Source organism: Miscanthus floridulus, chromosome 1, assembly GCF_019320115.1.
Source record: "Miscanthus floridulus cultivar M001 chromosome 1, ASM1932011v1, whole genome shotgun sequence".
Lineage (NCBI taxonomy): Eukaryota > Viridiplantae > Streptophyta > Magnoliopsida > Poales > Poaceae > Miscanthus > Miscanthus floridulus.
Window position 1 is genome coordinate 105,944,230 of NC_089580.1, and position 12,921 is coordinate 105,957,150.

Genomic DNA, 12,921 nt, shown 5'->3' on the forward strand with positions numbered 1-12,921 from the left:
AAGGGTATCGCTTCTAGTGCGAAGATAAACCCAGAGGGGTAAAAGCCGGTACAATGTGTATTGCCCGCAGGAGCAAAGCAAACAAGGGGAAAGTGTCCATGCATTATGGCCCTTGCAAACACTAGAACAGCTCTGCGAGCATGGAGAGAAGACCCAAGCGATATCACAAGGATTCTTCTAACCGCAGTAGCTGATTCTCTTGTTCGACAAGGTGCTAAGATGGGAGACACAATCACCCTATGCACAAGAATTCTTCTAACCGCTCAAGATCTTCATAGCAAAAGGATAGACCATGGAGGGTCCAGCAGAGTCGGGAGCACTTGAGGAGGAGGATAGAAGAGAAACATGGCTGAATTGTTGAGTTGCTCTCACCAGGGTCAGATAGACATTTTTATAGCCGGCCTGAAGGATGAATCCAAGAGCCCATGAAGCAATGATGCTCTTGTAAAAGTTTTGAAGCATTGGCTCATGAGCTAACATAGACAATGATAAATAGTAGACCCCAAATCAAGATTCTATACCAATGACTGTGGACCTATCGAGGGCACATACAAGATAATTTTGGAATAAAAATTACTTTTATCCCAAAATTGCGGGAATGTGTTCACACCAAAATTTGGAATAAGAGTCATAGGGACTCAAAAACTGCCAAGATCATGTCATCAAGGAATCAATTGCGTGCAGATCGGAACTAGCTGATTCGAATGCAAAACTAGAATCAGCTTTCTTCATATAGCGCCAGCGGATAACGACGAAGGGTATGATCGGTGCTAGGACGAGATATGTTGGACTCTACAAAAAGGGAAAGATTAGAGCCCAAGTTATCTTAAATTAGGAATGTTTTCTCTAGGGTCAAAAATTGTGATGAGTTGTGCTTAGACAGGAGTCATGCGCAGGTCCCGGGTATAAATATCAAACCCCGGCTATTGTAAAGAACACACACAATCAATCAAATACCAGTTATTTACTTTTTTGGCTCTGGCCACCCCTTAGGAGTAGGAGTAGAGTAGATCTCGGTGAGTTCTTCAGTAAGTATGGCTGCATCGATCCGGTCGACCTCCACTGCTTGTCTGTAAGTACCGTCATGGCTTATACCTCAATTCGTATGGCTGCATTGATCCGGTCGACCTCCATTGCGACTTTGGTATAAGTTAGTTATCGACTCTTGTCTAGTTCAAGTATGGCTGCATCGATCCAGTCGACCTCCACTGCTCAAACTAGATTATGGTCAAGTTATCAGCTCTATCTAAGGGTTGTGTTCCTTCAGATAGATTCATTAAGTTATCGATATTGGCTATTGCTTCCATTATCTTATTATTGTAGAACGGTTCATGTCAAGAGATCGTTGAAGTAGTGATGGGTTTGGTTACTTGTAGCCATTGGCTTAGCATGAACTAATTATTATTGATATCCTTTTGCTAGTGACCAATACTTGTCTAAACAATGATATTCATCAAGAGTGATAACCGATTATTCTTATGAACATGCTGGAATCAACTATTTAGTCGATCTCCTTTCATATCGGCTCTCAGAGCCGCACATTCGGGATTGTCTGGCAACACCAACACGTTCCGCCCTTAATTACTGATAAACTTTTTCTCCTTGTCAATTGCAGGGTCAAATTGACTGGCATGTCTCAGGAGGAGTGCGCAGGATCGACCACCCCTACGGTAAAGCTAGGTGGATCTCCAGCTCCATCAAGCGGACCCTTCCGGCTTGCTCATGTGTCCTCGGCACGGGATGAAATTCTGTGTCGACACATGCATTAAAGATATGGAGGCATTATTTGTTGGGAAATATATGTCACATATACACTGATCACAAAAGTCTCAAATATATTTTCACTCAACTGAAACTGAACAGACACAGAGAAGGTGATTAGAGCTGATCAAGGACAATAATTTGGAAGTGCACTACCATCCAAGAAAAGCCAATGTTGTGGCAGATGCACTTAGTCGGAAATCTCATTGTAATGCTTTAGAAGCACTGTTGGAAGATGGGTTTAATCTGTTGCATCCTGTTGTGCTACACAACATCACTGTCAGTTGCTCACTTGAGAGCAAGATCATCGAACTATAGAACACAGATGTAGGTGTGTTTCACATCAAGAGAAAGACGAAGGAACAGGAAACCAAACATTTTAGGTTAGATGAAAGAGGTGTGCTATGGTTCAAGGACCGACTTGTGGTACCGAAAGACTATGAACATAGAAATCAAATTTTAGATGTAGCTCATTCATCCAAGTTGTCTATCCATCCAGGTAGTAGCAAAATATATCAAGATTGGAAAAACCATTTTTGGTAGATAAAGATGAAGAAGGAAATTGCAGCCTACGTTGCTAGGTGTGATGTCTATAGCCAAGTGAAGGCAAATCATCTAAAACATGGAGGACTGCTCTAGCCGTTGTCCATTCTAGGCTAGAAATGGGAGGAAATAAGTATGGACTTTATTATAGGCCTCCTACAGACACAACAAGGTCATGATTCTATATGGGTCATTGTAGATCGCCTCACCAAGTCAGCACATTTTGTACCGGTTAACACAAAGTATCACGCTAGGAAGTACACTAAGCTGTATGTTTCTCAGGTCATGAGGCTACATGGGGTACCAAGGACCATAATCTCAGATCAAGGACCACATTTTATAGCTTGCTTTTGTGAACACTTGCACAAGGCCCTGGGAACTAAACTAATTAGAAGTTTAGCATACCATCCACAAACCTTTGGGCAGACTGAGCGAGTGAACTAGATCTTAGAAGATATGTTCAGAGCTTGTGTTATATCCTCCAAGGGATTGTGGGAGAAATGGTTACCTCTCGTGGAATTCTCTTACAATAATAGTTACCGAGAGAGTATCAAGATGACTCCTTTTGAAGCACTTTTATGACTGAAAATGTAGAACTCCTTTGAACTGGGTTGAGCCCAGGAAAAGGAGGTACTACAGTACTGATTTTGTCAAAAAAGCTAAAGAACAAGTGTGTATTATCCAACAACACATTGAAGCTGCCCAAGCCCGATAAAAGAGTTATGCTGATAAAAGAAGAAGACCACTAACCTTTGAAGTGGGAGATTATGTGTACTTAAAAGTTTCGCCCATAAAGGGTGTGTAGAGATTTGGAGTAAAAAGGAAGCTTGCACAAAGATATGTAGGGACATATTAGATTACTGAATGAAAGGGAAAGGTCACCAACAAGTTACAACTTCCCCTAGAGATGAGTACTATATTCAATGTCTTTCATGTTTCTCAGCTAAGAAAATGTCTTTGCGTACCTGATGAAGCCATTGAACCCACCAATATTAAGCTCTAATCATATTTGACTTATGAAGAGAAACCAATCCGAGTGCTAGATGAAATGGAAAGAGTAACCAAGAGCAAAGTCATTAAGTTCCACTAGATGGTGCGGAATAACCATAGTGAACAAGATGCCACATGGGAATGAGAAGATTATCTACGTTAGGTTTATCCCACCTTTTATGAAAAATGGTAGGTCATTCAAATCTCAAGATGAGATTTCTATAAGGGGGAGGGGCTATAACACCCTAGTGTTAAGCATTGCATTTGGCACTTGCATTTCATGAGCACAAGCATCATCCATTCATTCATGAGCATGAGCATACGAAATTTCATCTCATTCTTTATATGTTATAACATGTAATGTTGATTATATACATGCATATGCTTGTGATAATGTGTGACCAATGCGAGGGATGGTTGTGAGGTCACAAAAACACCTTAGACGCATCTAGGTTAGAAAATGGACCAATGTTTGTATTCATGACCAAGCCCAAATTTGCTTCTAAGTGTTGGTTTACTTTGAAATGTCTTTTACATGATGCTAGTTTGACCAAAGTTGAACAATAGCTTAGAGAGCTTGCATGGCTATGTGACCTAAATAAAAGTTGTAGTTCATGCCATGTAGAACAAACACTGTTTAAGGGTCATGAGCTGAATAAGTGCTTAAGTGGGTCAAATAGAGCTCCTAAATTTCAATTTGGATGTTGTTTTATAACTTAGAAAACATGATTTTAGTTTCTACTTTAGAGCTCTGTAGTTTGAAAGCCATCGTGAATTAGACAAAACTTTCTAAAGCAAAGTTGTAGATCTCTTATAGCTCTACAATTTCTATTAATGGTCTTTTTGCTAACTCGAACTAGATTAGGAGATATAGAGGTGCAAAGTGGGACTATCAGTCGGCCATCGACGGTCTAAAACCGGACGACCAGCAGGAGCAGTGGCTGACCGGCATCAACGCGCATGCCACAGGGCAGCCATATGCTGTCGTTGGCCCCGTGTTGCCATGTCGAAGGGGAGAAAGGCTCTGAGCACTCGCTCAGTCTCTCCCACCACACTCACTCGCCCTCTCTATCTCCCTCACTCTCGCTCTCTCACGCACGTCGGGCGGAACAGCAGAGCAGCATTGCCATCGTGCCTCCCCCGGTCACGCTCGCCGCCCACGTAGCACCACCACCCAATCCACCTCAGCCATAGGTCTACCATGAGCTACTCCACCTTCCCAAGCCGCTAGCTGTGTCAATCAAGCCCATGTCAATCGAGCCATGCACGTGGCCAAACCTCGCTGCCGCTCCACCATGGCTCAATCCCAACCCTAGGTCTTCGCTAGGTAGCCCTGAAGCCGTAGCAATGCTCACCTGGGCATATCATCACCGGAGAGGGTGAGGCCGCTACCACATAGCACCGCCTTCCGCCATGGCCACCGTTGATCTAGCTTTGGTGAGCCTCGGAGCCAACCAAGGGTACCAGTCATCTTGGAATGGCAGTGGAGTCTAACGCAAGTGACGCTACCGCCAATGACCTTGTCGTTGGTGAGATTTTGCTAGTCAAACCACCGCCCCTGCACCTCTATGGGCCACTGGCGTGTAGGCTAGGTCAGCGAGAGAAGAGATGGGAAAGAGGGCCGGTTGGACCAGATGTGAAGGAAAAAGGAAATTTTCCTTTTATGAATTATGACTCAAGCGATTATGACTCAAGCTGGCCAGGGTCCAGAGTCTTACATGCATCAAATAGCTCCTATAGCCTCCACTTAGACAATAAAACATCCAAGAAGCACAACAACGCAAGATCCAGGCAATCAAACAGCATTACAACTCCTATATACACAATGTTGACTTATGGCAACTCCCAGGCCTTCAAAGTCTCACACAACTACTGATCCAGCATGGGCGATAATGGGGAAGGTTCTCTATAGGTCAACTTTCCACAACAGGGGGCTCAGTCAGCATCAGAATTCAAGGTGGAGAGGGAAACAAGTGTTAGCACCTATAGTTCTACAACAAACAGGATGGTTGGCTTCTATACTAGTGTTTGGTCCTAAGGGTCTCGTCCTAGGGTCAAGTATGGCTTTGATACCAACTAAAACGATCCATGATTTCCTCGAAGGGAAATCCACAGATTACATCATAATGTGATAGTCCAGGAAGACCAAGATGCCACATTATCATTATTTAGTTGATACCACAGTTCATACATCTCAGAATTACAAGTTTACAAGATAATACAACACTTGGTAACACACCTAAGTACAACATATACTAGCAAAAATGCACATAGATCAGCATTAGAGTAGACATGGTGCATCGGCGGGTGAAGGCTCCTCCTTCACGGGCAATCATCAGAGTAGGCGTAGAGTTTCAGCGGGCATAGACTTCATCTCCTCAACCAAACTTGAGCATAGGAACATGACCACCTAATCCTTCTAATCTCTGTTGTCGTCATCGTTGATGACATCCAAACCTGCCAAATATCTTTTAGTACAATTTGTAGTGGCCACTGGCTCCCACCCTATGCTTTGCGTTGCTTTGTGGTAAGTGGAATGCAAGGGTAGAGCAAAAGGTCTATGTATGGCTATAGTTCTCCTATGCAAGTTCATCAATATTTTATAATAGTTCATCAAGTTTTAACTCATCTCATCCACACGTTCACCCATCCCATCACACACATCTCACCACACTCTCACTCTCTAGGCGGCAAGGATGACTCCCTCTCGTGCGTTGTCTTATTGGCTAACAGCCAAAAACCAACAAACTTGGGGGGAGAAGAAGAAAGGACTCCTCTCCCTAATCAAGAGAAGCGTAGGTCATAGGAATGTCCATATCCATGGACACGGCTATACGTATAGATCGATCAACTTTGCAGAGCATGTACACCTAGAACCACAAGATCACCATCATCGATGGTAGCCACCGTCTAGGCTGATGCTGGGCTACCTTGCAACCGGTGCGATGCCACCCTACCACTCAGCCCTAGGCCACCCTAGAGTCCACCAAAACACTGAGACTATGAGATGTAGTACCGGGCACTAGAGGTCACAAAGCTATCTTAGGAGGGTGTGAGCCATATGCCCATGCCTCCCTACACTATCCACTTACAACCTAGCAGTAGTAGCACCGTCCTAGCAGGTCAGCATCCATCCCCCGCCCATTTAGGAATGAGTGGCGTGCACGTAGGGTCCTATGATCTGGTTCTCTCGACATACCAGTCCTTAGGGGCACTACACATGATATCCTCTCAAAGGGGATAACCAACACCCCATGCCTTGATGGCACCTCCATCCCAGGGCTTCATCCCACAAAGACACTCCACCCCAAAACCTCCTCATCTCACATGTATGCACCATAGGTACCTCTCATAGGGAATGCCTAGGTCACATCCCCCTGACAAGACTTGTCCAAAGACTTCTCGTAGAATCCTATCTAGTCAACTCAACCCACACCACACACCCAAGATGCACGCCAAGATCTCCCCAGTTATGACCACATTATGGGCATCGTGTGCCTTATCCACTCACAAACATTCCTCCACCAAGCATCACATCACAGATATAATGCATAGTAGAAGTAAGCAGTAAGTAGTAAGCAAGCGTCTAACCTAACAGCAGGTGTGCAGGGGTAAAGGTTGCATCAAGGTAATGGCTTCAAGCAATTCTACCATGCAACCTATCACAGTTCATTTGCATGAAAGTAGAGCACTAGTAGCTACATTATTGCATGTCTAATAGGACTTTATGAGGTTGGGTGGGACGTGGCACCTATTGACTGGTCATCTCCAAGATCCTCCATGTATTAACAGTCATTCTCCTCCAAGTCCTATGGCCATCCACGTTTCCTTCCTCCAATGGGTTCTAGTCTGATCAACGTTATCCTCGATGTAACTACCTCGATAGAGCGATAAACAAGGCAAAGAGCAATCAATACACTAAAAGGGCAACAACACTAAGCAAGATCGAACAAGACCAAAAGAACACCAAGGGAAAAAGACTTAGCCCTAGCAGAGGATTTCTGATCCTTCAGCCAAAAGAGGCAGAAGTGGTTGTTTGCTAAGCACAAGCGCAAGTCACAGCCTAGCCAGTACCTCCTGGGCCAATCATGTTGACCTGTACGGCTTCAAGAATAATGGCCTAGACCTTAGCTCATCCTAAGCAAAACCATGGAAAACAAGACTAGCCCTCACGAAGTGACTCCGTATCCTAGGGCTTAAAAAGGAGAAAGTCAGCTAGGCATGTCCATGTCACATCCTCAGTGTGGATGGCATTACAAAGGTCGATCGGGTCAACTCGCATGGTTCCGAGAACACGACATAGACCATAGCTTCGCTAACTAGAAGTGATAGTCTGGTCTTTGATCCGATCGTCATGGCTAGGATAGGATCGAACAGAATGGGCTCTAGGGGAAAAGAAAATAGTTCTAGTCTCTCTCAATCCGTACGCCATTGCAATTGATGAGAACCAAAGAGAGGGTGGAATAGGAGAAAAGAAAGGAGCGGTGGTCTGCTTCTTCCAATCCCCACGCCATGGCAAAAGGTGGTGAATCAGAAAGGAGTGACACACAAGAGAGCACAAACGCCCAAATCCACTCGTAGAGTACCTTGACCCATGTGCACTAAATGGCACCAAGACACTCCTAGGGTCTTAGCGGTGCGGTTGTCACTGCGAGAATCTAGAGAGCGCTGAGGTCTAAAATAGGTACAAGCATACAAGGGGTTCGAGCATGAAAGAGCCAAAAGAGAGGGGAAATGGACTCACCTTCCTTTGATTCACTCACCATAGCTGTCGGCAGGAATCAAAGGACTTGAATCAAGAGAGCCACAAAGAACACCAAATGGGCACAAATAGGTGAAAAGGGACTTTGCTTCCACAGCACTTCGATCCACATGTCATGGCAAAAGACATAGATCGAAGAAATTGGAACAAGAAGATCCATCCACATCTTACTAGATCGACGAGGATTGAAAAGAGAGAACAAGAGAAGATAGAATAACGGTCTCTGCATCCTCTCAACCAACACGCCATGGGAACAGCAAGGGTTGAAAGAAAAGAGACAATACCATAGTCTCTCAATCCAAACCAACTCATAGGGCACCATGACCTATGCACAACTAGATCAGCACTTTGCTATTCCCAAGGTCCATAGCGGTGCGGTTGTCACCATGAGAACCATAGAAATGCAACTATCTAAGTGGCATAAGCATATGAGATGGTTAGGAAGAACAAAGGAGCAAAAGAGAACCAAAGTGCAAAAGAGGCAGAGCCCAATGGTCATGGCAAGGCAACTCGTGGCTATGAGCTTTACCCACATGAGTTCGCTTTTATAGTTCCATGATTATCATCCCCCAATTCATATCCCACTAGACTAGGTCATGAAGGGCTCAAAATATGCAGGTAAGAATTGCATCGGTATCAACATCGAGTCCCCAATGGCCATGTCCTAGGGTCAAAGATAGGAGCTGACGATCATAGCACTATGGAGTCAACTAAAACATGAGGGAATGAGTTATGCTTGGCATCACGGCCATGGTGGGACGAACCCACGATCGAAATGTTCGAACGAGGTTGAATCCCTCAATTGGCTTGAAGGCTTGGTCCACAAGCAACAACATAACACACAAAGAACCAACAACTCAACAACATGACTTGGAGTAGCACATATCCATAGCACAAGAGATAGACCGGCGCGAAGGCATGACACATGCATTCATAGCTATAGATAGATCATCATGTATGACCAGTATGAAAGAACATGAAAGAGTTTTCGTCGGTGTTAGGAACGGCGTCGACTAGGGTTTGACCTTGCTGTGATGAGGAAGGCGAAGGTCTATTGTGTGTTCTGGCCGGCTAAGGCTTGCTGCTGTATTCCCCAACTGGCTATGGCTTGCTGTTGGTCAGCCATGGATTGGCTGAACGTGGCTGTGGCTGGCCGAATAGGGCTGCTAGCGATCGGAGGTGGCGACGGTGATGGCCAAAGTCGGCAGGGTAAGCTGCAAGGCCACGGCCAAAGCTTACAGTAGGAAGCGATCAGGAATAGAGGCGGGTTTCAAGGAAAAGAGGGAGCTATAGGGGTACAGAGCTCACCCGAGCTGCAGGAAGGTAGGGCAATGGGGAAGGTGACGCTGCTATCATCCGGTGAGGTGTCCGGTGTGGTCAGCAGCTCTGATTCCTAGCGTGAACGGCATGGCCTCTCTACGGTAGTGAAGAACCATGGCATGAAGGCCAGCCTTAGGAATGAATGATGGCAAGAAGGAGAAAGGGAGGAGCTTTTGGCTATGGTGGCTCACTAGAGATGGAGGAGCTCATCGGCGGTAGGGTGGTGCTACGGAACGGCGCCAGTGAAGGAGTCTGGCACGATGGAGATGGCTCAGCATGGTTGCAACAAGGATGACATAGAGTGTGGCATCGTGGTCCCATGCTTGGAGAATGGGAGGTCGGGGATGCTGGGCATGGGCTCGATGGTGAGGCAAAGTGCTTTGGACTAGGGTGAAGGAGGTCGTGGTCGTGCTATGCTGTGACAACGAGGTGGTGATGCATGGCTTCAGTGAGGTCAAGGTAGACCACATCATCATGGGCTCTGCTAGACAAGGAGGAGGAGCAAAGGATGGTGATGGTGGTCGATGTGGAGCAGGGGCGCAGGGCTCGGCGAGGAGGAAGGCGAGGTTGCAGTGCTTGTTGGCGATGGAGCACGACGAGGCGAGGACAGCTCTGAGGAGGTAGAGCGTAGTGATGGTGGATGGCTCTAGTGCGGCTCGATGGCGAGGCTCAGCTGGTGGCATGGCATGGCAAAGCACCGGCGGTGTTGCGGCTCTATGGTCGACGCTGCTTGGAGGAAGGGGAGTAGCGGTGATTGGAGTGCCAGCCATGGCCGGCTAGGGCTGATGAGGAAAACGAGGAAGGGAGCAGAGGAGCGCGGTAGTGGCTATAGGGAGATGAGAAGAGAGTGGTGGCTATGGCTTCTTATACCATGAACGGATAGGGTTTGGAGGGCTACAGGCCATCCTCGGCATCCGTGTCGTGGGTGGGACATGCGACATGAACTACGTGGCACGGATGCTAGGACACGGGCAGCGTCGGGGTTTCTCCCCACTCGGGCGGTGGTGATTGCGCCTAGGGAGCAATAGTTCCCTAGGGTTTGGAGAGGCTGCGCTGGCTGCTTGGGCCTACGGGGACCATGACTAGGCCTACGGGGAGCGGAGCGGGCCAAACCATGGGAGGAGGGAGCTAGGCTGAGGCTCAGGATGGGCCTTAGGCAAGGAGGAGGCAAGATGGGCCATAGGCATGCAGGCTGGGCCGCGTGGGAGAAGAGAAGGGAGAGAGGGCCGGTTGGGCCAGATGTGAAGAAAAAAGGAAAAAGGAAATTTTCCTTTTATGAATTATGACTCTAGGGATTTTGGGAGGGATTCAAATGGAATTCATGATGAATTTAAAAGAGGTTCTAGAGGGACTCGCTATGGATTTGTGCACTCCAAACTCCAAACAAACTCAAACCCAGAACCAACTCAATAACATAGGCACACTCCTACAATCAATTCTATATGATGCATCAATTTATTAGCAAGCTCTCCTTAGTTTGACTAGGGTTTGACCTAGCAACTACATGCTTCACACATTTGCGGGAAAAATTTAAAAAGCTCACATTTTTGGATGCTCAAAAAGATTGGTTGTTACACGAACCATGGAGGTCACAGCCAGAGTCAGATGCATGCATGAGGTCAAGAAAATCGAGAACCTCGCAAAGGTAGGGCCGGTACAGCGTCGATGAGACCACTTGGCCCTGCCTAGGTCACGAACCCTGAAACACGGCACACTGACATGGGAGGGCTTAGCAGTCATGTACCATGTCGTTAGGGTGTCCTAACAAGGCCAAACATAACAGCCACCTACTGCATTGAACGCACCAGCCCACAAGGGGTTGAGCGACAAAGCACGAGTAGACCACGACTACAAACCCGTGCACAAACGCACACGCATTTCAGCGCTTTCACAATCACTTTGTGATCACAAAAACGCTCGGGGGCTACTATCGGGGTTATAACCATGGGGTGTCTCAAGGCACCGATTAGTTAGCAGGCCAAGTGGTGCACGACACATCTGTAGTGAAGACTTGAACGACCGAGGCCCTGCTAAAGCCAAGGACGGAGACGACCATGACCCTTCCTTCCACCTTAGCCGCACGACGTGCGAGAGACACATGACCTCTCCACTGCCCTAACCCCTGGGAGGAACAGGGAGAGGTCGAGCACAGCCAAACGTGCCTGCTCTAATAAGAACAAGCACGCCGCACTGACCTCGCAAGGACTAAGGTGACAGCAGTCACCTCCGTTCGGTCAAACGCCACCCCTACGCCACGCATCCTACACAAGACAATATCGCCCAAAGCGGTGACGACCAGTACGATGACCACTGGCCAGATATAGCCCGACAAGACGTATGTATGATCCTACCCACTACGGGATGGGGTCCACGACGAGGGCCTTGACTTAGAGGCCAACCAGACCAGCGGGAGCCAAGACCCCAATGATCAGGATCATGGCCCTCGGCCTCTCAAGCCAATGAAGCAATCAACAAACTAGAGGCGGCTACCAACTCCTGTATGGCGCCCTAGGAAACTAGGAGGCGATGACAAAGGCCATGGCAGAGACCACGTCATACATGATGGCTGGCGAACCACCATCGTGCCTACAGTGCCGCCATGGCCGGCATAGTAGCACCATGCCACACCATGTCACAACATGGCCATAGGGCCGTGATGACAACCACGCCTAGATGTGCACCATGAGACGGCGTAGCTTGCAAGCCAGGTTAGCTTGGACCTTCCTCAGGCTCATGACCCTTCGGTCGGGAGAACCTCCTTCTCTGTACAAGCCCTGGCCCCGAACTCTACATAAGGGCAGTCAGGGTATCCATCTAGGAACACATTGGGATCGTCTACCATTTTACTCATTCTCCATCGTAGTAGGGATCCTAGAGCTTCCCTTCGGGTAGTCCATCTCCTAGCTCTAGTTCTCCAACCTCTTCCACCATTCTTGCACCCCATATTGTAAGAACTTTAGAGCATTCAAGCGGAAAACACGCACTCGATCACCTCTGAGACTGGATATATGGCTCTTGTCTGAACTAGTATAAATCCTCATATCTTTTGGATTCTACCATCGTCTTCCTAGAGCAGTACGACAATCGTATAAATTCACTAGTCTGGTTTACAAAACACTGACATGCATAAAACTTAATTTTTACGAGGGATTTTTCATACTCATCATAGGCAATGTATAAATACAAACATCACAGATAATCAAATTATTGTGATAGTATAGCCTCTTTTCGTGCAACGAAACTTAGCGCGTCTAGGCGACCGCCAGCAACGGGTGAGGATGCCTACCCCTAGGCGTCTCAATTTCAACACCCTCTTCTGGACGGTGTGGTCGCCGAGTCACCTTGCCTCATGTCGATAAATTACATAATTTAATTTGCCTATTACATGCTAATAGCAAATTAAAATATAAATTATATCACATGAACACTCCACAGGACGACACGCAGACCGAATACAATAAACAAACAGCCTCAACCTAGCTGTAATAAATAGCGACACACATGCCGCACCAAATATTACACACAGATCATCACATATGATTTTA